This window comes from Felis catus, chromosome A2 (genome assembly GCF_018350175.1).
Source record: "Felis catus isolate Fca126 chromosome A2, F.catus_Fca126_mat1.0, whole genome shotgun sequence".
Taxonomy (NCBI): domain Eukaryota; kingdom Metazoa; phylum Chordata; class Mammalia; order Carnivora; family Felidae; genus Felis; species Felis catus.
The window spans coordinates 17,301,239-17,328,620 of record NC_058369.1 but is presented as its reverse complement, the minus strand read 5'-3'; the positions used below and the strand labels follow the sequence as shown (position 1 = coordinate 17,328,620).

The 27,382-nt window shown below is 42.2% G+C and overlaps 1 protein-coding gene across 22 annotated transcripts in view; it reads left to right on the top strand.

Moving 5' to 3' along the window:
* The window catches only part of MAP4 (microtubule associated protein 4), a 207,249-nt gene that overhangs the window by 157,766 nt on the left and 22,101 nt on the right, over positions 1–27,382 (top strand). The window lies entirely within an intron of this gene.

The following is a 27,382-nucleotide window of genomic DNA, read 5'->3' as shown; positions in this document are numbered from 1 at the left end:
CCAGCACCGAACCTTGAGCTTTAGAGGAAGTAGAATTTCAAACAATAAATTGTTTAGCAGAAGGCCTGTCACCATCCACTATTCTTCATTAAAAAAAAAATTTTTTTTTTTTTGCCTCCTGTGTGTAAAGCTTACAGCCAGATTTAATCATTATTTTGTATAAGGATTCACAGGAGGAAAGAAAACATTTCAAGTTCAGCTGTATGCGTGGGATTTTTTTTTTTTTTTTTTTTTTTTTTTTGTCTGTATATATTTGTAGCTTGTGCTGGTGGGACTGAATATCCAAATTGCTTTTAGAATCCGTGAAAATGGTCTTCCCCATATGAGGACCAGCATTGGTAGGCACAGACTTTGTGTTTCTGAGTAGCGGGAAATGATCTGTCAGTGTCGCACCACATCTTTTACCACTTTGATGCTCACAGCCATTGACTCCAGGTGCATGTTGGGCAGAGCTTGGGGCATCAGTTGTTGTCCGTAAAACATACTCTACATCTACGGACGACTCATAAAACTTGCCAGTGTGCGATTCCTCATAATTTTGCCCTTTTTGGATCTCATCAGTCAAGTTATTGGAATGAGATTGAGCAAGATGATTCCTTTGAGATTTAGAGATGTTTTCTTTTCTTTCTTTCTTTTTTTTTTCCCTGAAAAGTATACTATATCTAATCATAGCTTCCCGGAGCCTAACCTTCGAAAAGATGTTTCCTGGCGTTTGAGTTTTTTCAGCCTACAGATGATGCTGTTTCCCACCTCGCATGATGCAGCTACTAACTCCAGAAATTAAAATAACACCAGTTGGCCCTGGGGTTTTGGAGAGGCTTCGTCAGGGGATGATGTGCTGCATGGTGTGGACTTGTTGTTTGAGGTCAAGCTTGTGATTTGCATGGATTTGTACCCAGTGAGGAACACGTGCTGTGTGTGTAGAGAATACTAAAGGTCATTTATCTGCGTAAGACATTCTCGTCTTTTCTGTTCTTATGTTTCTTCTGTTAGCTACCCTATTACCGAGGCAGGAAATGAAGTCATATGTAGAGGGCTTTCCAGCCTTCATTAACACTTCCAGTTCTTTACTAGAGTTTGTCTAGAGTTTGTAGACTCTTTAGTTTCAAGGGTAATGTTTTCCTGAACTCTAGCCATTTCTTTTTGCTCAGTATTTCTAAAGAAATGTAGCGAGAGGATTTGTTTTGATTCTTGAGCAAGCAAAGCAGAAGTTTGAGAACTGTTGGGGCCCAGCCTTGGCCAGGCCAGGACCAGAGACTTGGGTTAGGGGTGGCCTTGCAAAGGGGCTGAGGAGAGAATGGTGGGTTTCAGGCAAAATTTGGTGTTTCTGCTAGATTTCGATCACACCTTTTCCCTAAGGACAATCTATACTTTTTTAATGGATAATTTTTTTAACTAATTTTTGAATGTTAGTACATTCCCGTGGTACAAAGGGGTATACACTTAAATGTAAGTCTGCCTCCCTCCATCAGTCCCCATTCAAATTTCCCTCTCCAGAGGCACCCAGTGTTAACAGTGTCTTACACATCCTTCCAGAGAAAATTTACACATAAAGAAGCAATAGCATATATATTTGCAGATTTTATACAGATGAGACATATAATACATACTGATGTGTGCCTTGGTTTATAAACTTAACAGTTATTGTAAAAATCTTTATAAATCAGTACAAAGAAGGGGACCTCATTCTTATTTAACAGCTGTATAGTATTGCATCATGTGGGTATACCCTAATGTATTTTATCACTTCTTTATTGATAGACATCTAAGCGTTTCCTAGTTTTTCTTTTCTTTTTTGTCTTTTCAAGTTTATTTATTTGTGAGAGAGGGAGAGAGAGAATCCTAAGCAGGCTCCGTGCTGTCAGCACAGAGCCCAGTGTGGGGCTCAAATTCAAGAACCATGAGGTCGCGACCTGAGCCTGAATCGAGTCAGGCACTTAACTAACTGAGCCACCCAGGCACCCCTCCTGGTTTTTCTTTATTAGAAACAAGGTGCATAGACTGTCCCTGTACATACAGAATGTCATACTTGCATACTTGTGCAAGTACATCTGTGTAATAAAAGGGACCTCTGGAGTAGACTCTCTGGTTTGAAGAATGTGTTCGTAATTTTGACAGGTGTTGCCACATTGTTCCCCACAGGGCCCCAGGGATGTACTCACCCTCAGTGTATACCAGTACCTGCTCTTCTGGCCTTCCTCCACTAGTGCACATTTTTTGTTTGTGTGCTGATCTAACAGGTGAACAGTGATTTATTGGCGTGGATTTATTTTGGGTTTACTTATTTAGGGGCTTCCTTGTGTATTACTGAGTTTATAAAAACCATCCCTACTCTGAGATTATAAAAATAATTTCTGTTTCTAGTTTTTCACATTTTGAATCTTTGATCAATCTAGAATTTCCTGGCGTGTGTGTGTGTGTATTTATGAGATGTGATATAGAATTACTCGGTTGTCCACCAACATGTGTCTTAATCTGTCTCCCACTGAAGTGCTGCCTTTGTCATGCTCTAAATTCCCGTACATAGTTGGTCTATTTCTGGATTTTCTTTTCTGATTCATTGGTCTTCTCGTTGAAAAGTATATTTTCATATTTCATAGTATATTTTAATATCTAATAGGTCTAGTCCAGTCCCACTCCTCACCCTGTTAGTGTTTCTTAGAGTTTTCCTGACTCTCCTTGCTTATTACTACATAAAAATCTGAGAATTGACTTGTATAGTTTTGTAAAAACACAAAACAAAACAAAAATCCAGTCACTGTTTTTCTTTGAATCACATTAAATGTATCGGTTATCGGGGGAGAGTTGTTGTCTTGTATGGTGAGGTTTTCTATCCAACGACACAGTAACATGCCATGTTCAGTAACTTCACGTGTTCAGGTTTACATGTCCTTGTCCCTCACTGGTATTTTGATGTTTTCTTCTTGCAGATCTTGTATCTTTCTAGTAAGGCTTATTCTTTTTTTTTTTTTAATGTTTGTTTATTTATTTATTTTAAGAGTGAGAGAGTATGCAAGAGGGTGAGGAGCAGAGAGAGAGAATCCCAAGCAGGGTCCCTGCTGTCAGCACAGAACCTGACATAGGGCTTGATCCCACGAATCATGAGATCATGACCTGAACCAAAATTAAGAGTCAGACACTTAACCAACTCAACGGACTGAGCCTCCCAGCGCCCTTAGTGACGCTTATTCTAAGGTGTCCAAGAAGCAGGAGAATGTGCAGATACAGAGCTTCAAGTAAGCCTGGAGTCTGAGGCAGGAAACTGAGTGGAACAGGGAGTATAGTGATTTGTGATAGGGGACGGGGCAGGGTAGCCCCTCATACCCAACTACCACTGTTCCGTGTAGGCTGTGATGTTTCATCCACAACTGGTTGTAGGCCTGGCCTTATTATATTTTTTCTTTGTTTTTCACTTCAGATCATTCATGTTAACTGCCTACTCCTAGATTGCTAGCAATTAATAGTAACTACCATCTGTTAATATCATGTGCCTAATTATCTATAGGTAGGTAGGTAGGTAAGTAGACACACACACACGTACACACACACAAAACAATACTACGTAGTATTCTCTCCATTTTATAGATGAGAAAAATGGAGACTCTCCACATTAAGGTCATGCAGATAGTATAGTGGCAGAGGCAGAATTTGAACCGAAGTCTTTCCAACTCTAGGGCCCGTCCTTTTCTCATTCTTTTCTCAGAGGAACCTTCCAGAAGTTTTAGGTTCTTAAAAAGAAAAAGGTGGAAAATTAGTCATTATATTTTCTTAATGTCTAAGCACTAAGTAAGTACTTTTTTAGGTAGAGAAGTGGAAACACCTCATGAGGACATACATTTTGAATCAGAGGCTAATTTGGGATTGGGATCTAGGTCTTTTGACTCGGTCTAGCATTTTATTCTCCAGGCAGAATAAAATGTGTCTGACTTATTCATGTGTTTTCCCTAACACATAGTATTGAGCTTTACATACATATGATGCCTGATGACATATTAAAAATTATAAATGAATTATCTTTTGTGAGTCTTAACCCTCTTTGGAAGTAGGGAGAGTGAATAGACTGCTAATGTCTCTTTTGGCTTAGTGTTCCCTCTCCTTTTATCTTTTCATGCCACTTTCAAGTTTAGGGAAACTTTACCAGAGGGCTTCTTCACATATATTGCATGTTGTTCTAGGCAGGGAGGATTGTGATACTTCAGGTAATCTGAGGTCACCTTGGCAGAAAAGGACTTCCTTTGGGACTGTTTTTTGTGAATGGAAGAGCCAGTTTGAAAGAGCCTCCCTCTACTGGACTCTAGTCAATGCTGTCACTTCACCGGCAGCCAGGTAGAGCTGTGAGTGACTGTGCACTTGGCATGTTGTTCCCTGAGTGCGATAGTTATCACGGATCCCTGTAGACAGGCCCTTCCCTTTGCCAAAGTTAGAACCTAGCCTCCTTTTTTCTGGCTTCATTTTCTTTAGTTTGCCTGAGCCCATCATCCAACAGCTGGGAAACGTCGGTTTATGGTGGGAAGTTCTCTTGGCATGAAACTTGAAGTAATTTATAAACCCCAAATCCTAACAGTTTTACAAATAAAATATGCTCGGCAGATGAGAAGATTACATTTGTAATCTTAAACTTGCTACAGTTTTACAACTGGTAAAGTATTGATTAAGTAATATTTCTTCTTAACTATAGTGCCCTTCCTATAGTTCCTTTCCTTACCGCTTTCTTCCCATTTACCTGCTTATTCTCTGTTGTTGGTTTTTTAAATGCTGTTTATTAAAGAAATGTAGTGGAAAATTGTATATGCCATACAACTAAAAATAGCTACCATTTAAAAAAAATGTTTATTTAGAGAAAGAGAGAGAGCAAGCACAAGCAGGGAAGGGGCAGAGAGACAGGGAGAGAGAGAATCCCAAGAAAGGTCTGCACTGTCAGTGTAGAGCCTGAGGTGTGGGGCTCGATCCCACAAACCAGTGAGATCATGACCTGAGCTGAAATCAACAGTCAGACTTTTTTTTTTTAAGTTTATTCATTTTTGAGAGAGAGAGAGACAGCGTGAGCAGGGGAGGGCCAGAGAGAGAGAGGGAGACACAGAATCCAAAGCAGGCTCCAAGCTCTGAGCTGTCAGCACAGAGCCCCTGACGTGGGGCTCGAACTCACTAACCCCAAGATCATGACCTGAGCCGAAGTCATACGCTTAACCGACTGAGCCACCCAGGTGCCCCAAATAGCTATCATTTTTTTTTTTTTTTTGAAATTTACTATATGTTCAGCACTCTTAAACTCTCTCAACCCTCAAAGAACCTGTGCTAATGTTTGCCTCATTTGACCCAGTGCATGTAAATATTCTTTGAAATGAGTCCAGCAGATATTAATTTTTCTACTTTAAAATGAGGTTGGTGGGGCACCTCGGTGGCTCCGTTGCTTAAGCGTCTGACTTCGGCTCAGGCCATGATCTCACAATTTGTGGGTTCAAGTCCTGCGTCAAGCTCTCTGCTGATAGTTTGGAGCCTGGAGCCTGCTTCAGATTCTGTGTGTCCCTCTCTGTCTGCCCCTCACCTGCTTGCTGTCCCTCTCTCTCTCTCAAAAAGAAATAAACACTAAATTTTTTTGTTTTTCTTGATGAGGTTGGTTCTTCCGCTCACACTCCCTTCACTGGTCACTTTTGTCCTCTGGTGACAATAGCATTGGCAGATTCAGAAAAAAAAATGATAGAACAATTTAGCTTCTGATTTTTGGTGTTGCAGATATATCTATTTCTCTAAAATATGAAGTGGACAGGTGTGCCTGGCTGGCTCAGTCAGTAGAGCATGTAACTCTTGATCTTGGGGTGGTAAGTTCGAGCCCCACATTGGGTATAGAGATTACTTGAAAATAAAATCTTAAAAAAGAATAGTAATAAAATAAAGTAAAATATAAAGTGGACAATAAAGAGATCTTCCCTTTATTCCCCTTACTTCTTATTTTTTTATTATTAAAAAAATTTACACTTAATTTAACATTAATTTTAATGTTTATTATTTTGAGGGAGGGAGAGACAGAGTGCAAGCAGGGGAGGGGCAGAGAGAGAGAGAGAGAGAGACAGACAGACAGACAGACAGAATCCAAAGAAGACTCCAGGCTCCAGGCTCCAGGCTCCAAGCTGTCAGCACAGAGCCCAAAGCGGGGCTCAAAATCACGAACCCGCAAGATCATGACCTGAGGCGAAGTTAGATGCTTCACCACCTGAGCCCCGCCCCGTCCCCCCCCCCCCACAGCGCCCCATCCCTTACCTCTTCTTTTTAACCTAAAATGTTAATGCAGACCATCTCAGCTGTGAGCAGGTTGAAATTGGTAATTTTTAAACTGTTTAGCAATGATAACTTGTATAAGCTTAAATTTTTTTTTTAATGTTTATTTATTTTTGACAGAGAGAGAGAGAGAGAGACAGAGCATGAGTGGGGGAGGGGCAGAGAGAGAGACACACAGAATTCCAAGCAGGCTCCAGGCTCTGAGCTGTCAGCACAGAGCCCGACACGGGGCTCGAACTCACGGACCGCGAGATCATGACCTGAGCCGAAGTCGGATGCTTAACCGACTGAGCCACCCAGGCGCCCCGATAATTTGTATAAGTTAAACAAAAATCTAATTATCATACAATGTTCCTGTTACACTGTGAATAGTGGACACTCAAAATGATTTGGACTTTTTAGTAATTTAATTCATTCATTCATTCATTCATTCATTCATTCATTCATTCAACAGACACCAGGTAACATTACTCCCACATTCTAAAGGTAGATTAACGACACATTCTCTGCTTCTCCAGGATTCTAGAGTGGGGAGATAAACACAAACATAATTTTACTCTAATGAGAGAAGTTTTATAATATAGTGTGAGCTAAGAGTTTATAGAGCTAGGTCAGGTAAAACATTCTAGGGGATAGACTGCGTAGAGGCATAGTGAAGTACAAATGCCTGGAATATTTGAGGAGTAGCAAACATTTTGGAGTGACTGGCATATAAGTCAAGTTTGGGGAGCAGGGAGATCTGTGAAACATTTTGAGATGAAATTGAGAGAAGGAATACAAGCTCTCAAAGGGTCCTGGGAGTTGTCTGTTGCCTCCGTAAGCAGAGGATATTAGACTTTATGCTGGAAGTGATGTGGGACGGGGGGTGTTTACCTATTTTAATTGGATGATTCTCTTTTCTTTCTTGAGGCCATGGGAAGGTCAATACTATGCTAAAAGAACAAAGGGTTAGAATTTCCAAGTCATACTTCTTGGGGGACTTTTCATCTATAAACATTTTAATGCTTAAGGGTGTCAAATGACAAAAATAATCCAGTTTAGATAGGAGTTTGATGTCCTTTATTCAAAGGAAAACAATCCATGGATTGGGGGAGTACAGTGCCTAACAAGCAGAGGTGCACTTTTCCCGAGGAATTTGGGGCAAGAGGGAGTTTTATAGAGCATTAGAAGAGGCACTGCATGACAGCATGAGTGACTAAGAGGTTGGGGATTTCCTTATAAGACTAGCAGTTCCTATTTTCTAGGGTAAGGTAAGCTAACTAAAGCAGAGTTGGAGGTTTGTGATTGGTATATATTAGGTTACCTTGACAGGCATTTCCCAAAAGTGCAGGCTGACTTGACTCTAGATTTGTGATAGGAGCCAGGCCTCCATTTTTGGGGTCCCAGTAGGTGAATTACTTTTATCAGGAGTCACATAAGTTAGATTGCTGGTTTCGTTTTTTTAAAATCCTACCTATTTCCCAATCTTTGAAACTCAATTAGGGAGAATCACCATTTTCTTGAGTTAAATATGTACTAAGAAACATTTCTGAAATTCAGTAGAATATGGCTTTGAGATGGTTGTGCGTGTATATATATATATATGTATATAAACACAAACATTATTTACTTTCAGGTAAGAAACTTAGATTGCAACTTTGTAACCTTCAGGTTTTATTAGTAAAGAGTATCAGTCATTGTAATCAGTGGAATTATTGACTGTCATTGTAATGATAATTTATTAGAAATTGTTTTCTGGAGACAATATCAGGGAACATTTGGTCAATCTGGAAAGTAGTTTTGTTGCCTTGGTAACGACTAGGAGAGATGCAGAGAAACCAGTTGTGGAACATATCAAAACCAAGGCCCTGAACAGGTTGGGTACTAGCTGAAGGTACAGACGAAAACAGAAACATCTGCCGGTACGTCTGCTAAGATCAGAGACCTTTAGAGACCTGCAAGTTGTGCCAGCACCCTTGGAGGCTAGACATGTCGTTATATGGTCTCATAAAAGAGCCTTAGAGGGGCACCTGAGTGGCTCAGTGTGTTGGGCATCCGACTTCAGCTCAGGTCATGATCTCACAGTTCGTGAGTTCAAGACCCACGCCAGTCTCTGTGCTGACAGCTCAGAGCCTGGAGCCTGCTTCAGATTCTGTGTCTCCCTCTCTCTCTCTTTCCCTCGTTCACGCTGTCTTTCTCAAAAAAGGACTAAGTGTCAAAAATTAAATAATAAATAAATAAAGCCTTAGAAACCACCACTGACCAGACACATGGGTGTATCTATGTACTTTCCTTAGACTCAGAGTGGAACTTAAAAATCTTTAACCCAAAGGACCTTCCAAATTGGAACCTCTCTAGATGAGTTTAATGATGGGAAGGGTCAAGTCAAATTATAGTCTGTATTCAAGGAATCCATTCATCCTTCCGCTAAGCAGAACTTTTCTGAGAGCCTACGTACTGTATCAGATTGCTGGTCACCACCATGGCAAAGATGGACTCATCATTTTCTTGCCTTCCGGTAGCTCCCAGGAAAGGCACATAAGTAAACGATTATGGTGTAGTTTCCAAATAGAGTGTGAGCAAGTATGATATTGTAAAAACATGAATGAGCCGATTTGGGGGTGGGGGTCTGGGAGACTTCACAGAGGTGACATTTAAGTGGGTTCTGAAGGAGTAGGAGTGGAACCAAGAGGAAGGAATTCCAGTGGCAGCTGAGTCTAGAATTGAAGCCTTCTGGTTCTTAAGTAGATTTAATTTCTTTTTGCCTGGATGTGCTCAACCTTTTAAGGTATCATGTAAGTTTGTCATCTAAGAGCCAGATAAAGTATCACAGAAGCTGGGGAGATTTGAGTTCCTTGCCACAGCTGTCTCCTGTGGGGGAATGTGCATTCCTGAGTGAAACTCTGTCTACAATTCTGAATTGGACCAGAGCACTGACAGAGCCTCAGTTTTTACTAATTAGTCTGTCCTAGATTTTCCCCATTTTTCACGAGCCAGATAGCATTCACCTCATTTGGCAATCTTTAAACCCATTAATTCTTGTTCCCTGTGATTTCTTCCTTGGTATGTGTTACAAAAGCAATAGTGTAGTCAAACTATAATCCACTCTGTCCCCTTCCCTATGTAAAAACCTCTAGATCTCTACTTTTTCCTATGGAAGCAGGACCTGCCTGCCTATGCAGAAGCACCATGAAGGGGAAGCTCACAGTGTTGAGGAGCTGTGAAAAACCATTAATGTAAATTTAAGTTCTCTCAGAATGGAAACTAATAACCAGAGATCACTAAGGAAGAAGTTGCTCACACCTTCCTCATTCTTTGTACAATGAAAACAATACCATGATAAAGGTATAAGATGGACACTAAATCTTAATGCAGTTGCTTCTTTGTCTCCTTTATTTCAAGCTTGTTTTGCCCCCCAAACACACATACACGTATACCACACGTGTACACATTGTATACTAGTTTTGGAAGCTTTGAATTAATCACAAAAATTGTAAATTAAAGTCTGTAGTACTTCACTGAGCAAAAAAGAAACAATAAAAAGGAGAGGCATCCAGTGACTAAGATGTAGTTTTGCTCAGTTGTGTGGGAAGCCTGTCAGTCAAAGACCAAGCATCTTCCACATGGCTTTTCCAGTAGCTCACCATTTGATCTTAGGCAAACCATTTCATTTTCCCCCCTCTGGACCCTGTTTGCTCTTCTGTAAATTGAGAAGATTAAGTTAGAGGAGTTCCAGCGTTCAGATCCTGTACCGTAGCACATACGTCATTGTCCTTGCAGCACTGTTGTTATAAAATGACCCTTGTCCACAAGTTAGAGGAGTTCCAGCGTTCAGATCCTGTACCGTAGCACATACGTCATTGTCCTTGCAGCACTGTTGTTATAAAATGACCCTTGTCCACTTAAGAAACAAAACAAACGAGCAAAGGAGAAAAAAAGAGAGAGACAAGCCAAAAAACAGACTGTTAACTACAGAGAACACACTGATGGTTACCAGAGAGGAGGGGTTGGGGGGGATGGGGAAAATAGGTGATGGGGATTAAGAGGGCACTTGTGATGAGCACCGGTAATGCAAATTAAAACTTAAAAAGACGATAATAAAAATTTCAAAACAGAATAAAATGCTTTTGTCCTAAAAGAGACTTGAAGAATAGGATATTATTTTCTTTAGGCAGTTTCTCCGATTTTGAGAGCCAGCTTTTCTTTTTCTCTTGTGTGTTATTGAAATTGGGGTTTGTATGGTGTTTCTTGGTGGTGGTGGTTTGTTTATTTTTGCCTACCTTTATCAGAAGGATTGTCATGCAGTAATTCTCCAGTCCAGGGACTTAATACTTTATCGTTTCACATCAAATTCCCTGCTGGAAGCGGTAAAACCTACTTCATACGTGAATACGTTTTCTTAGTTTTTTTTTTTTTTTTTTTTTTAAGCTAGCATCAGCGGGTACATTATGTTAGCTACCTTGTTAGATGGTTTTTATCTTCTGTTGCTTCACACCTACACAAGAGATGGATTCTGTGGGTGTCCCCATATTATGCCTTATGTTCTCCTGTTGTACTCAAACCCAGACCCCTAGGTGACACCAGGCTTATGTGCAAGCTTGAGCATCTAGCTGATGTGATGTCTTGGGCACTCGCCTGTACTCTGGGCTTCCTGTCTGGGCTTATACTTCTTGGCCACTGACCTCTCCGATTTCTTCTTCAACTCTCTGACTCTTGAGCCCTTGAACACTGAGGCCTCTGCTTGGCACAGTAGCCGAACATTGTCTTCTTGCAGGCTGACTGCATTTCTGATGTGTAGTAGGAACCACAGTTTAGAATATGTGCTTCTTTGTGACCAGCCAGCTTCATTCTCCTGGTTCCTGCTCCTGGTCTTTGGCTGACTCACAGTTTGCAGTTTGCTATTTATAGATAGAGTTGTTGAGACAAGATACACGGGATTTGAAGATACCAGGGACTTAACAACTATAGTTACTGCCTTAGCTTCATTTGTTTGTTTCATTTGTTGTTGGTACCAGTGGGAGGCTCTGGATAGGCTGGCTAGAACTAAAAATCATTGGACTCTAGGGGCGCAAATTTAAAAATCATTTGACTCAGAGGAACAAGTGTCCATGCTTTTTCTTCACCTAGGCTGTCTCTGCCCTTTCAGAATATGGCAGCCAACTCAGCCCCTCTTGTCAGACTTGCAGCTACATACATCCCCTAGGTAGTCCTCTACCATCAGGAGCCCCAAGTTAAAATCAAACCACTCTGAGTTGGACGTAGCAACAGACCTGTGAGTCCTTGTGCATATTTCAGCCTTTTCATTGAGTCGTAAAAGTGTTAAAACTGTGACACTGGAAGGCACCTTAAAGGCCCCCCTCATTTTACGGAGGAACAAACCAAAGCCAGGAACAGTTAAGTGTGTTGCTCAGAGTCATAACTAGTAAATGACACAGAGAAATTTTAAAACCTGGTCTTTTGACTCCAAACCAAATTATTTTTTTCCCCACAAACCAAAGATAGAAGGTGTCAGTAAATTGGGGCGCCTGGGTGGCTCAGTTGGTTAAGCGCCGACTTCAGCTCAGGTCATGATCTCGTGGTTCGTGAGTTTGAGCCCTGCGTCGGGCTCTGTGCTGACAGCTCGGGGCCTGGAGCCTGCTTCCGATTCTGTGTCTCCCTCTCTCTCTACTCCTTCCCCACTTGTGCTCTTTCTCTGTGTTTCAAAAATAAATAAACATTAAAAAAATTTTTTTAAAAAGTGTCAATAAATTGAGGCTGTGTGTATGTGTGTGTATTAGGGGTGGGGAGTGAGTGACTAGTTTCTCAGTGGATGGGGTTGTTGAGGCATACCTAATTTCTAAGGCATTTTCTAAGATTTGCATCTGGCATGTTTGGACTGCATTACAACAGCCTCCTGCAGGCGTTCATAATTTTCATCCTATATTATGTATACATAATTGTATTATTCACTTATAATGTATGTATAAAAAGATAAGAAAGCCAGAATTCAGCTATATTTTATCACTAAGCCTTTCCGTACCCAAGACTCTCCATCTTTCTTTTTCCCTAATTACTTAGTAGAATCATGACCTTTGTGGTAGAGTAAGGTGACACTGGTTCCTTGCCAAGGAACCTTTGTTGGCTTTGACATGTATTGGTATTAAACTACTTAAGGTCAAGAGGAAGGAGAGGCTCAGTTTATGTTCAGGACAAAGGTTAAATGGAAAAGCACGTTTTTTGAGGCTTTCAACCCTGCCACTCTTGACCATCAACATAGCCCAGTGTTACGTACTGAAGTTAATGCAGAAAGCGTATACAATTCTGTGTCTCCCTCTCTCTCTGCCCCTCCCCCGTTCATGCTCTGTCTCTCTCTGTCCCCAAAAAAATAAATAAACGTTGAAAAAAAAATTTTTTTTAAAAAGGGGCGCCTGGGTGGCGCAGTCGGTTAAGCGTCCGACTTCAGCCAGGTCACGATCTCGCGGTCCGTGAGTTCGAGCCCCGCGTCAGGCTCTGGGCTGATGGCTCGGAGCCTGGAGCCTGTTTCCAATTCTGTGTCTCCCTCTCTCTCTGCCCCTCCCCCGTTCATGCTCTGTCTCTCTCTGTCCCCAAAAAAATAAATAAACGTTGAAAAAAAAAATTTTAAAAAAGAAAGCGTATACAGTTGGCTTCTGCACTATGGTTGGGGACTTGAGAGAAGTGATGTGAGTAATGTGAATAGTAGAGAAAGGGTACTTGGAGACAGAGGCTCCAGTTAAGGAAACTTTCCTGGGCTGGGCTTTGGTAATCTCATCACATTTTATAGATCAAAGAGAGCAATCTTAACTTGAACTTTTTTCTTTTTTTTTTTTTTTTAATTCAGGTTAGTTAGGGGCACCTGGGTGGCTCAGTTGGTTAAGTGTCCGACTCCGGCTCAGGTCACGATCTCCCAGTTTATGGGTTCGAGCCCCCTCTTGAGCTCTGTGCCGACAGCAAGGGAACCTGGAGCCTGCTTCAAGTTCTGTGTCTCCCTGTCTCTCTGCCCCTTCCCCACTTACTCTCTCTCTCAAAAATAAAATAAAATAAATAAAATAAAAAATAAAATAAAATAATAAAATAGGGGCGCCTGGGTGGCTCAGTCGGTTAAGCGGCCAACTTCGGCTCAGGTCATGATCTCATGGTCTGTGAGTTCGAGCCCTGCGTCAGGCTCTGTGCTGACAGCTCAGAGCCTGGAGCCCGTTTCAGATTCTGTGTCTCCCTCTCTCTCTGCCCCTCCCTTGTTCATGCTCTGTCTCTCTCTGTCTCAAAAATAAATAAACATTGGGGCGCCTGGGTGGCGCAGTCGGTTAAGCGTCCGACTTCAGCCAGGTCACGATCTCGCGGTCCGTGAGTTCGAGCCCCGCGTCAGGCTCTGGGCTGATGGCTCAGAGCCTGGAGCCTGTTTCCGATTCTGTGTCTCCCTCTCTCTCTCTGCCCCTCCCCCGTTCATGCTCTGTCTCTCTCTGTCTCAAAAATAAAATAAACATTTAAAAAAAAAATTAAAAAAAAATAAACATTAAAACAAATTTAAATAAAATAAAACATTAAAAAAATTTTTTAATTCAAGTTAGTTAACATACAGTGTGTCTTGGTTTTAGGAGTCGAACCCAGTGATTCATCTCTTACATGTGACACCCAGTGCCCATGCCAACATGTGCCCTCCCTAATGCCCATCACCCATTTAACCCATCCCCCCCACCCACAGCCCCTCCAGCAGCTCTCAGTTTGTTCTTCATATTTAAGAATCCCTTATGATTTGCCTCCCTCTGCCCTTTTTTCTAAAAAAATTATTAAAAAATTGTAGCCAGATCAGTGTAGTTGATAGCAGATGGCTTTAAAACAATCCAGCCTGAATTTCCTTCATCTTGGAAAAAGGCATCTGGTGTATTCCTCCTTGATAGAATATTTTGGAGTATCCTATGTTAGCGCATAATAGTGACTTACAGGTGAAGCAACAAAACTCAGCTTAATTTAAGGTAGAATACGGCCTGTCTTCTCAGTGTAACTTTTTTTTCCCAAGAATTTTCTTTTCTGGATATTTCAGTCCTGAATGTACAGTTAACAAGCTCAGAGGCCAGCACAGCAAAGGACTGTGCTGGATTAAACAGGGGCAGGGGGCTGTGTCACAGATTGCCAGAGTCCCTGTGTTCCAGAGGTCAGTGTGTTCACATGGCAACTAAGCAATCAGCTGGCTAGAAAGAGCAGGGCTGGTGCAGTGGTGGTGGGGGGGACACGACCGGCTTGTCCAGGGAACTGGTGGGGAGCAGGGTCAGGAGTAAAAGTGCAAGGAGTATATTGTCACTCAAATGTCTTGTAACTAGAATACATATCTCCAAAGCCCTGATTGCTGAGATCCTGGGAGGAACCCTTTATTAAACTCTTCCATAGTACAGAACTACAGGTGAAGCTCTCACTGAGATTTGGGGACTCCACTCAAATCAGTTTTCAAGTCAGTTTGGTGAGTTGCTGTGACAGCAAACCCACTCATGCTCTGAGAAATGAATGCCTCCAATTTTGACACTATAGTAAGGTCTTTTTTTTTGGTGAAATTTTGAGCCATTTTCTGAAATCATTGTTCTTTAAGGGTTATGACTGGGGATTGGCAAATGAGTCTTGACTATTTTTAAAACAGTATTTTGAGTGGGTGAATGAGGAAGTGTGGGCATAGTGTCAGATAAGTGAACGTGTGGGTATACATGTATCTATATCAGTAAAAGCGGGAGTAATTACTATCCTCAGTACCCAGATTGGCACCATACCGTGTTATAAACTGCAGATCTAAACAGAGTGCTAGCTAACAGGAAATTACACTTCCAGTTTAACAGTGGCATTTGTGCAGAAAGTAGCAGGTTCTTTCCTTTCTGTTTCTTTTTCGTTCTTTTCTTTCACACTAGTAAATACATTTAGCACCCAGCTGCTAGAGGAGAGAGGATCTTTGGGGGGAAGACAGGTTTGTCATGAATACTGGGGACTTGGTGTGATGTCACTGCCAGCTCTGTGTGATCGTAGGTGGTGTTAGAGCTCCAGGAGCGAGGGGGGAGAGCAGTCGAAGAGACGATGTCGCTCTCAGACAAGCAGCCTGCCTCTCACACTGCCGCTTACAGCCAGCTCTGTAAGGGCAAGCCTGCAGAGTGCCGAATGGACCCCCCAAAAGAAATCAACCAAGCTGGATTTGAGTGGCAGAGGACAGAGGGCAAACTGAATGAAATCGGACTGAACGTCAGCATGGACGGGCAGCTGAAAGACGGGCTTGTGAAGAATGCCAGCTTCCTGGAGCAGAAAAAGCTCTGCTTCTTTGAGGGGAAGCTAGACAAAGAGCTCAGCATTGAGGTGCAGGACGAGGAGTGTCAGGCAACCTCGGGTCACCTTGAGAGCAGGTATGTGATTTCAGAAACCTGCCATTCCTTGGAGGGAAACTTGGTACACCAGAAGACAGCTGAGTTCCGTGTGGGACCCGGAGAGGGGCCAGATGAGAACAAAGCCTCTACAGTTCAGGGGAAGGTGGCAGGGAAGAATGGGCCAGAGACCAAGAGCCAGCCAGATCTGGATTTCCCTGGGGCTGCTGACATCCCCACCCGGGATGTTGAGCAAGAAACCAGTGTTTGGAACCCCAACTTTCATCCAGTGGCTCAGGGCTTGAGGGAAGCAACTCCGGGAAAGGAGAATGGCATCACTGCTGGCTGCCGGGTGCCTGGGGTGGTGAATGATCACTCTGGGCTGCTCGAATGTAAGCCCTCACTATCTGAGGCTATAGCGCGCCCAGCCCCCACTATTGAGCATTCACCCACTGCCATTCCACCGATCACTATGGTGGAGTTCACCCAGGAATACGTAAATGACAGCTCTCATGACAGAGACCACGAGAAGGAGCTGGAGAAATTGAATTCTCCCGAAGAGGGGGCTTTGCTCAACCAAGTACCCCAGCAGAAAAAAGCAATGCGCCGGGCCCTGTCTGAATGTTCTCACCTCTCGGTTCCCCCAGCTGTCAACCTTGCAGAGAAATATCCTGAACTCCCTGCCCGAGAAGAGCTTTCTTCTGGCCTGCTGCCTCTTACCAGCAGCCCAATGCCAAGTCCTACGCCCAGGAAACTGGGGGCTCCTGCCATAAAGCGCTCCATGACGGTGGCTGAGGAACAGACAGCTAGCTACAAATTGATCCCTGGGGAGCTGCCCATCCCATCTACTGAAGAGGTACCTCCTTTCATCTGTGAGGAACCTGTGGCCAAGAAGAGAGAAGAACTGACCCCCGTCAGCAACAGCAGCGGCAGCAGCTCTGGGAAGAAGGAACTGGGCACCGCTGGATTGCATCTCCATGGTAAGCTGGAGCAGATTCCTGAAGTAAGCAGCAAGGAAAAAGGACATGAAGATGTTAGTGAAACCAGAACGGATTCATGCTCCCCAGTCTGCCAAGGAGGTGAGAAACAGCCAGGACAGACGGCTCTGGCAGGGAAGAAAGAAATTGAGGTCACTGCAACCCAGAGCACTCCAGCGTTCCTGTGTGAAGAGACCCCACGTGATGGTATGTTTCTAAATTTTGCCTCCATGGGGAACAAGCAGACAGCAAGGAGGGAACCAAAGTGACAGATTACCGGCAGGAGCATTAGGCGGCTTTATTACCGCTGGAGTCTGTGTGCCGGGGCAAGCAGAATTCTTTGCATTGGAAGGTTGCCGGGAGTGAGGCGAGAAAGCAGACAAAGTGAATCCAGCTAGGTCAGCCTGAATGTCTGCTGGCATGATGGATAGTGGGGACTGAGGACGTGGGCTGATGGGGTCAGAGGGTGGTGGACATAAGAAATAGACCCCTTGCTTGACCTCATGTCACCCTACCCACCCCATCCCCCATCCTGCCACCCCCTCAGCTCCCTGTTGGCTTGAACCAGATGATTCCTGAGCCCCAAATCATCCAATCACAACTGATTGATTTCCTTGCTTGAAAATCCGCCACTGTGTGGACTCACAATGGGCGTATCAGCACTAAACCTCCTCTCGTTAAGTAGCACAGCCTGGGTGCAAGCTCTGTTTTCCATTTCGCTTGTGAGAACATTTTACTTTTGTTCAAGTGGAAAAAGAGCCTTTTAAAGCTGGCTATTTAATATTCTCTTCCTGTTCTTCATGTTTGACCCAGTCTTGCTTCTAGTCTTCTCTTTCTGCATGCAGGTGGGGAGAATTTGTGGGGAGAAGGGAAAGGAGAGAGAAGGAGAGACTTGCACTTAATAAGCCGCTAAATGTCACAGGCTTTGTGGCTGCCTCCTGTGTCTTTCTTCCTGGCCCTCCTCTTCCCCACCCCCCAGCCCCCCATGGAGCTTATTGTTGGTGGTCTACAAAAGCTGGTTTTCCTCCCAGTCCAGTTTGAGCACAAAGGACTCTGATTCACAAGCTGGTTCATGGGGATTTAAACCATGTGTTTTGTTTGTAAAAAATCGCCTCTTCTCCTAATATTTATTCCTCTCGGTACGTTTTCATGAAGTTTTTTACTCATTTTCAAGTATTTTCTAGGGGAAGGGTAAGTGGAAAAGCCCTAGAAGACCAACGGGGTTTTTTTGGGGTTTTTTTTTTGGGGGGGGGGGTTTGCTTTTTTTTTTTTTAATGGAGGTGGACAAAGAAGCTTCCTATAAGCTTCCTATTTCCTCTGTGATGTATGTCTCCAGGATGACAAGCACGCAGATACTCTGTGCCGTTGCTCACTTCTAGCTGTGGCAGAACTGTAAGCCCCTTGTGAATAGGGTTCTGTCGTCTTCCTGTTGATGGGCTGGTTCCCGGTTTGGTGCCCTATACCTTCTAGGTGGTAATGAGTGCAGATTTTTGTTTATTTCAAAGCAAGTTTATCCTAGTTCACACTAACAGAAGTTCATGGTGGCAGGAAAAAATTTCAAGTAACCTGCAGACCTCACTAATGTGTGCACCTAATACAATGTTTAAGTGTCGACTCTGCTAAGCGCTGTGTAGATAAAAACAGATAAAGATTCATGCTTACGATATGTCAGTCACTGTCTAGGCGCTGGATATTGCCCACATTCTCAAGCAAGTTATGATCAAATTGGGGTGGGGGAATGGAGCAGTGAGAGAGTCGTGAATCATGGAAACTACCTGGAGGAGGTGGTTCGGAAGCCCTGGTGCCTAACTTTGCAAGGGAAAGCCTTCCAGGCAAAGGGACTCACGTAAGGGAGCCTAGATAGCTCATTGTTAGGTAAAAGAACAATGACCAGTATTCATAGGGTACTCTTGTAAGGATTATTTAATTTCAAAGAACGGAAACACACTCAGAGGAACTCAAATTTGTAAAAAGGTGTTTATTGACAGGGAGTCTCAGGGAATCCAATTGCAGGAAGCGTAGTCGGGCTGCAGCCATTATGTGCCTCTTAGGACATTTGCTTCACCCTAAACATTGTGTTCCATTCCCTTCCCTGCTGGAAACTGCTTTCTCTGCCATCTCATACATTTTCTTTCCTTGGTGACTCTGGTCCACACAGACACTGGGTTGCCATGGTTTGGGCTCTGTGCCCCACTTTATGCTACCTTACATCCCTTATATCTGATCACCTCATTCACCTGGAGACTTCTTGGGAAAAGAATGTGGGTTGAGCAAACATGTCAAAGCCATCCATACATATGTGGCCGGAAATAATGGGAGAACACCTCTAGGAAATTATTTGGAACCCAAACTTCAAATGCCCCTTAAGATGTTTTAAAAAACTGCTGGCTGCCTATAACAATGAAGTGGCCCAAAGTCAGCTTTGGGATGACTCAGTAGACAGGATGAACTGGAAAACAGAGGATTGAAAGCAGAAATCCTTGTGACAGTAATAGCTTGTCTCATGTAGTCGTTGCAAGTGAAATACTGATGACATGAATGGGGAAATAGAACAGGTGAAATCAACTTGAAAACTGAATGTGGAAGGTGTGTGTGTGTGTGTGTGTGTGTGAGAGAGAGAGAGAGAGAGAGAGAGAGAGAGAGAGAGAGAGAGAGAGAGAGAGAGAAAGAGAGAAAGGAGTCAAAGCTAGTGCTGTTATACTGAGCCTGGGTTTCCCAGCAGGTAGTAACGCAGATACTGGAAAGATCCAACAGAAGGAAGTAGTTTTGTGGAGCAGTTACAAGTTCTGTTTTGAGCATTATTTTTCAAAACTGTAGGGACATTTGGGTAGTGGTCTCTAGCAATTGGCTGGCATAGACCCCTGAGCCAAAGGTGGAGGGTCATGGTGAGAAGCACCGTCTGGGAGGGAGGTAGCAGTTTCTGCTTCTGTGTACGTCAGGTGTTTTTCACTGGGTGGCAGCGATGTAGGTTGAGGTGTTGCATGCTTATGTCATAGGCAGTGGGACTTTGTGTAGATGTTTACTGAACAATCCTGGGCCTGCTGAAAAATGTGCATAGTGATCTGGGGCTAATGGCAACATATCACACATTTGGTAAGATGTTCTTTCAGCTTGCTATAGAAAAAAAGACATTCACCAACCTTGTGTGTTTTTCTTTTCTTTCTTCATATTTTTAAAACTAAGCAAATTCAGTTTTGACTCATAATACATAGAGTTTCAAACATCAAAAAGTGCAAACTGCTATAAATTAGAAAATCTCCTACCAAGACGAGACCACTTGATTCACTTTTTCTTGCTTCTTTCCTCTAAGTACAGCTAAATACTCTGAAAAGAATTCAGCAGACAATTATAAAAGGAATCTGAAAGGTGGAAAGGAGAGGACGGACTGGGTAGGGAACTCAGGGCTTAAGGAAGGACAGTGTGCGTTGAGACCCCTGGGTTTTCTTTCTAATATCCCCTGTACCCAGGTCTGGGCCCTGGAGAGTGCCTGCAACCCAGAAGTGCCAACAAGCATAGATGCCTCCCCGCCCCCAAGCCTCCCCCACCAAAAAAAAAAAAAAAGAAGAAGAAGAAGAAGAAGAAGAAGAAGAAGAAGAAGAAGAAGAAAGAAAAGAGAAAAGAAAGGCGAAGAGAAGGGAAAAAAGAAAGAATAAAAAGCCAACTTTCTCTTGCCAAAAGACTAGGAAAGGGAAGCCATATTCCCCTACTCATATCCAGCAGCAGTAGTGGACTCAGTCCTGCTGAGCAGTGCTCATGAGGGCCCACCTGTCACCTGTTCCACACCTGACAGCAAAATACAATCCATCCACACTGGCAGGAGAATCTATCCCTAGTCCCCCACAGGTGACAGCACCAGTGACACCTATAGGCCTGATGTCTTCTAGCCTTCTATCCAGGAACAGAAGGGGACCTTGGGAGGTTTCCTCCTATACACCCTTCCCTCCAGCAGCAAAAGGCCAGGTGGGTGCCTCCTGCTCTCAGTGGCACCTGCAGAGATCGAACAAGAAGTATGCCAGCACCAGGCAGCCAGAGAACAGGCCAGGAGAAACTCTCTGCATTCTGTGGGTCTGGCATCACTCAACCCTCACCTAGTGAAACCATCTGGCCCAGGGAGGTGGCTTCATTCCTTGCTGGAACTACCAGCCGGGACTGAGTGACATTCTCATGAAGCCAGAAGAACACAGCAGTCCACAGTTGCATTACAAGGGCTCTGGAGACTAAATTGTTATTGAAACTACAGCCAGAACATGCACACTAAATTTAAACAATGATTACCTGATATCATACAAAATTAGGATTGTAAAGCAGCCATTATAAAATTGCTTCAACAAGCAATAATGGATTGTCTTGAAACAATGGAAAAACTAGAAAATCTCAGCAAAGAAATAGAAGTTATTAAAAAGTAGGAGATGGAAATTATGGATAGGAAAAATACAACAATCATATAAAAAAACATGTCTGATGGGCTCAATAGTACACTGGAAATGTCAGAGAATAGAATCAGTGAACTTGAACACAGATCAATAGAATTTAGTCCATCTGAACAAAAGAGAGAAAATAGAAAAAATTACAGCTCCTCAGAGCCTTCTATAACAATAACAAAAGATCTAACATTTGTATCACTGGAATCCCAGGAGAGGAGAAAAAATGTGAGGCTGAACAATTATTTGAAGAAATAATGACTGAAAGCACCTCAAATTTGTCAAAAGATATAAACCTAAAGATTGGAGAAACTGAATGAGCCTCCAAGAGAAAAAACCCAAAGAAATCTACACCAAGACATATTATAATTAAATTCTGCCAACTGAAGACAAAGAAAAAAGATCTTGAAAACAACTGTAGAGAACTAACATATCTGTATTGGGGAATAGCAGTTCAAATGGCGTTGTGATTCTTACCGGAAACCATGAGGGCAGAAGGAAGTAGCACAACGTTTTTCAAGTGTTAAAAGAATAGTCGACTGCAAATTGTGTATCTGGCAAAACCATCCTTCAGGAAAAAAAGGGAAAGTAATGACATTCTAAGAGGAAAACTAAGAGGATTTTTGCTTGCTGACATCCCTTTAGAGAGTGGCTAAAGGAAGCTTTCAAAAAAAATAAGGTATCATAACAGAAGGAGGCTTGGAATTTCAGAAATGAAAAAGCAATTAGAACAATGGAATGAGTAAAAATAGGAGTAAATATAAATAGACTGTCCTCATGAAGTTTAAAAATCTTATTTGATGATCGAAGCAAAAATTGTACCATCTGATGTGGTGCTCGATGTCTGAGAAGGAAATACCTAAGAAATTACATTTAAAAAGCAGGGAGGATAAAAGATCCTAAATAGAAGTAAGTAAAATGGTACACTCAAAAACCTTAAAAAATAAAAGTGGAATTTTAAAAAATGTTCAAGTAGCCCACAGGAAGGCAAAAGAAACAGAGGGAACAAATAATAAAAAACAGAGCCGCCCTCTGTGCCCTCCTCATTGACACCATGCTCCAGTTGCTGCTTGGAATTACATGTGGCCCCCTAGTTGGAATGTATCTGGTCCAGAACCATGACATAGCAAACCTGGTTTAAAAACTTGAAGGAATTAAAAAGGACTTGGATACAAGAAGAAGCCCCCTGCTTTATGAGGCGGACTCCAGCACTGCCTTCTGGATTTGCTGATTCTGCTGTTCTGGAGGGCCTCCTTACCATCTGAGCCGAAAGCTTTCGTTTTAAATTCCGGCCTCAGAGATTTTCCTCTCTGCTCGAACCTGCGCTGCCTCTGAGCACAGATGGGGCCACAAGTTAAGAACTCTCCTTTTCCAACATCCTCACTTCTTCCCTTCCTCTTTTCCAGCCGCTTGAGATGGACTAAGACTGGAATTATGGTGCTAGATGAGTAAAGGTGACCTTTAACTAGTTCTTTGGGATTTCTGCCACCTTTTTTCTAAAGAAAAGATTGATGAGTTTTGTATAGCTGATCAGATTTGAATAATGCCGATTACACTGTTTAGCAATTATAATGGATGCTTAAACATTTGGTACTAAATTATGTTGTTTCCACGTAATTAAAGTCTAGAGGGGGGAAAACACCCAAATACCAAAATGACAATATAAACCCTAACTGATCAGTAATTACTTTAAATGCAAATAGTCGAAATACTACAATTGAAGACAGAGATTAGAAGAGTAGATTTTTAAAAAATGACCCAAGTACACGCAGTGTACAAGAAATGCATATCAGGGATTCCTGGGTGGCTCAGTCAGTCAAGCATCTGACTCTTGATTTTGGCTCAGGTTATGATCCCAGGGTCGTGGGATCGAGCTGGGCCTGGAGCCTGTATAAGATTCTCTCTCTCTCCCTATCTCCCTCTGCCCCTCTCCCCACTAGTGTGTGCACTCTTTCTAAAATTAAAAAAAGAAAGAAAGAAATGTATGTCAGTCCTAAGGAAGGTAGATTGAAAGTTAAAGATGGAAAAAGATATATCATGTTAACATTAATTTTTTTAAGTGGCTATATTCTTTTCAAGCACCTATGGAACATTTGCCAAGATGGATCCTAGGCCATAAAATGAACTTCAGTACTTTATTAAAAGGTTAAAATCATACAGAATATTTTGTCTGGCTACAATGGAATCAAATTAGAAACCAATAATAGGCCACAGGAAAATCTTCAGTCATTTGGAAATTAGAGTACACATCTTTTTTTTTTTTTTTTCAACGTTTATTTTTGGGACAGAGAGAGACAGAGCATGAACAGGGGAGGGGGGGGAGCAGAGAGAGAGGGAGACACAGAATCAGAAACAGGCTCCAGGCTCTGAGCCATCAGCCCAGAGCCCGACACGGGGCTCAAACTCACAGACTGCGAGATCGTGACCTGGCTGAAGTCGGACGCTTAACCGACTGCGCCACCCAGGCGCCCCTAGAGTACACATCTTAATAGTCCATGGTTGAAGAGGAAGTTATCACAGGAAAAATTAAAAATAAAATGAGGGGGTCTGGCTGGCTTGGTCGGTGGAGCATGCAACTCTTGATCTCAGGGTTGTAAGTTTCAGCCCCATGTTGGGTGTGGAGATTACTTAAAAATCTTGGGGCTCCTGGGTGGCTCAGTCAGTTAACGTCCCACTTCGGCTCAGGTCACGATCTCATGGTTTGAGCCCCACATTGGGCTCACTGCCATCAGCACAGAACCCGCTTCAAATCCTCTGTCCCCCACCCACTCTTCCCCTCCCCTTCTCGCACTCTCTCAAAAAATAAACATTTAGGAAAAAATTTTTAAAAAACAAATAGAATGAAATTTGTGATGAGCACAGGGTGTTGTATGGAAATGTTTAATTGTACACCTGCAACTAATATTACTCGGTATGTTAACAAACTAGAACTAAAATAAAAACTTAAAGGGCACCTGGGTGGCTCAGCTGGTTAGACATCTGACTCTTGATGTCATCTCAGGTCATAATCTCATGGTTTGTGAGTTCTAGCCCTACGTCGGTTCCACACTGATAGTGCAGAGCCTGCTTGAGATTCTTCCCCACCGCCCGCCCTCCCTGCCCCCCCCCCCCACCTCCTGGCCTCTCTCTCCCTGCCCCAAATAAATAAATGTTAAATAAATAAAAATTTAAATTAAAAATAAAATGAACTGAATGAAAATGAACATAGAACATCTCAAAATCTGTAGAATGCAGCTGTAGCAGTGCTGGGAGGGATATTGATAGCCCTATGTGCTTACCTTAGAAAAAAGATCTCAAATCAATAACCTAAGTTACTGCATCAAGAAACTAGAAAAGGAAGAACAAATAAGTCTGAAGGAAGCAGAAATCAGTGAAATTGTAAACAAGAAAACAACAAAGGAAATTTATTAAGCCAAAAGCTGGTTCTTAAAAAATACCAATACAATTGGTAAATCTTCAACAAAATTGACAAAGATAAAGAGGACACAAACCACTAACCTCAGGAATAGGGGACATCACTATGGCAATTAAAAGGATAACAAGTGAGCACTGGAAGCACCTTTACACTCCCAATTCAACAGCTCAGAGGAAATTCCTTGAAAACCACAAATTACCAAAACTCAACCAAGATGAAATAGATAACCTGAATAACCATTAATAAAATTGGATTCTTAATTAAAAAGTTGCTGAGGGATTCACTGTAGGGGTTCATCCTACATTTAAAGAATAATTAACACCAATTTTACACATTCTCTTCCAGAAAATACAAGAGGAGGCAATATTTCTGATTCATTTTATGAGGTCTGTATTTATCTGATACCAAAACCAAACAAAGACAGTATACAACAAACTACAGACCAATATCTCTCATGAATGTAGATGCAAAGTATTAACATGTCCAGCAATATATAAAATTACCTATACACAACAGCCCAGTGGAATTTATTCCAGATCTACATGGCTAGTCCTGTAATCAAAAACCAATCAAGGTTATCCATATCAACAGTCTGAAGAAGAAAATTCATATAAGTGCAGAAATGCATTCAACAAAACTCATGACCCATTTATGAAAAAACACTCATCAAAGATAAGAGGGAGAACTTTCTCAACTTGATCAACTTCCTCACCTACGGAAAACCTACCATAACATCATACTTAGTAGTGAAATACTGAGTGCTTTCCCTGTTAAGACTAGGAGCAGGGCAAGGATGCCTGCTCTCATCACTCCTACTTAACCCAATACTGGAAGTTCTGTTTAGCACAATAAAGTAAAAGGAAATAAAAGGGCATGTAGATTAGAAAGGAAGAAAGAAATCTGGCTCTCTTTGCAGATGACATGATTGTCTATATAGAAAATTCTGAGAAATCTACCAAGAAAAAAAAAAAAAAAAAAAAAAAAAAAACACCTTCCTGGAAGTAATAAGTAATTTCAGCAAAGTCACAGGATGGAGTTAACTGCATGTCCATACACTAACAGTGACACTATTTTAATAAAAGTCCTGTACATAAATGTTTGTAACTGTAGCAGGCGAATGGTTAAACTGTGGTTAGAGCTGTACCATGGAATATCTGGCGTATCATCAGCAGTCAAAAGGAACTAACTACTGATGCATACAACAACACCAGTTGTTGTAACATCTCAAAAGCATTATGCTGGGTGAAAGAAGCCAGACAGAAAAGGTAACATACTGTATGATCCATTTACGTAATAGTCTTGAAATAATATTATAGGGATGGAGAGCAGATTAGTGGTTGCCAGAGATTTAGGGATTAGGAAAGGAAGGAAGGGAGGGTGGGGTGGCTATAAAAGGGTAACAGGAGGGAGCCTGTGTTAATGGAACATTGATCTGTCCTGATTGCTAGTAGTGGTTACATAAAGCTCCACGTGCGAAAATTGCATGGCACCGCATATGTGCGCACGTGCACACGCACACACTCTCACACAAATGAGTGCTGCATGTAGAACTGGAAACGTCTGAGCAAGCTCTATGGGTTGTACCAATATCAGTTTCCTGGTTTTGATAGAGTAATGTGCTAATGCAGGGTGTCAGCGCTGGAAGAAGCTGGAGGAAGTGTACACAGGACCTCCCTGTACATTTCTTTGCAACTTTTAATCAATATAATCACTTCAAAATGATGTTTTAAAATGTTTAAAATAAAGCCTCCTGCCCTCTTAATTCTGTGCCCCATTCCCCCTTCCCCAAATTAAGGTGTTTTTAGAATGCATGCACGAGTGTATTTGCATTAGAAATCTATTTTGCCCCCTTCCTTTCTCTAGACAGATGGTTTCATGTTGCCTTCCTATTCTGCACCTTCCTTTTTTCTTCACTTAATAGAGATGATTCCGTATCGGTCATGCTTTATGTTTTCAGATGCTGAGATTATCTGATACTTTGCCGTGATGCTTTGACCACTTTTAACAGACTTTGGCTGTTTCCATTTTGTGCTGTTAGGAACAATGCTCTGATGAAAGGCCTTATACATTTGCCATTTTGCTGCTGTGTGAATATATCTCTAAGATAAATTTCTGGAAATTGAATTTCTAGATTAGAATTTACAGTACAGTTTTCAGAGACACTGGTAGATTGCCCTGCATAGGAACTGTACCATTCCACACATTCACCAGCCCCAAGTATCCTCATATTATCCCCATTGGCTGTTTTCACATTTTAGGACTTTTGACAATATGTTAGGTTAAAAATGGCATCTCAGTGTGGTTTTAATTTTCATTTCTCTGAAAAATTGGGCATCTTTTATTTTCAATTTGTATTTCAGTTTGTATTTCTTTTTCTGTAAACTGTGTTCATATCCTTTGGGCCATTTTTCCAGTGGGCTATTGGCTTTTGCAGAAGTTAGCGATTTGTAGGAGTATTTTATATATAATAAGCTCATTGTCTTTGATGTGAGGTTCAAAATTTTTTTCCTGTTTATCATTTGCCTTTTGGCTTTTCTTCTTTTCTTTCTTTCTTTTTTGTGGTCGTTGAAGTTTTTGAAACTTTTTCCTTAGACTGATCTTCTTTGGCTTCTGGATTTTGTGCCAGTTAGAAAGGTCTTTCCCACACCCAGGTTATAAATTTCATGGTATTTTAATGCTTTCAGGTGTAGCCCTATTGAAATCTGGAATTACGTCCCCACAGTGGTGCTGCTGGGCATATAGCCTTAGGTGGTAGACTATTTCTGGCCTTGGGTCTGATTTCATGGGTCTCCTCGGCCTTATTGGAAATCTGGGTCACTGCTAGAACCAGATCAAGTTAATCTCACATCCTCCATAAAGTGGTGCTTTACAGGGAAAGGAAATAAGGGGAGGACATTGGGTGATCTTCTGGCTCTTATCCCATCTTTCAGCAACCTTTATTCCAAGAGATAAACTCTAGTAGAAGAGGGTTTTGTCCCCTGTGTG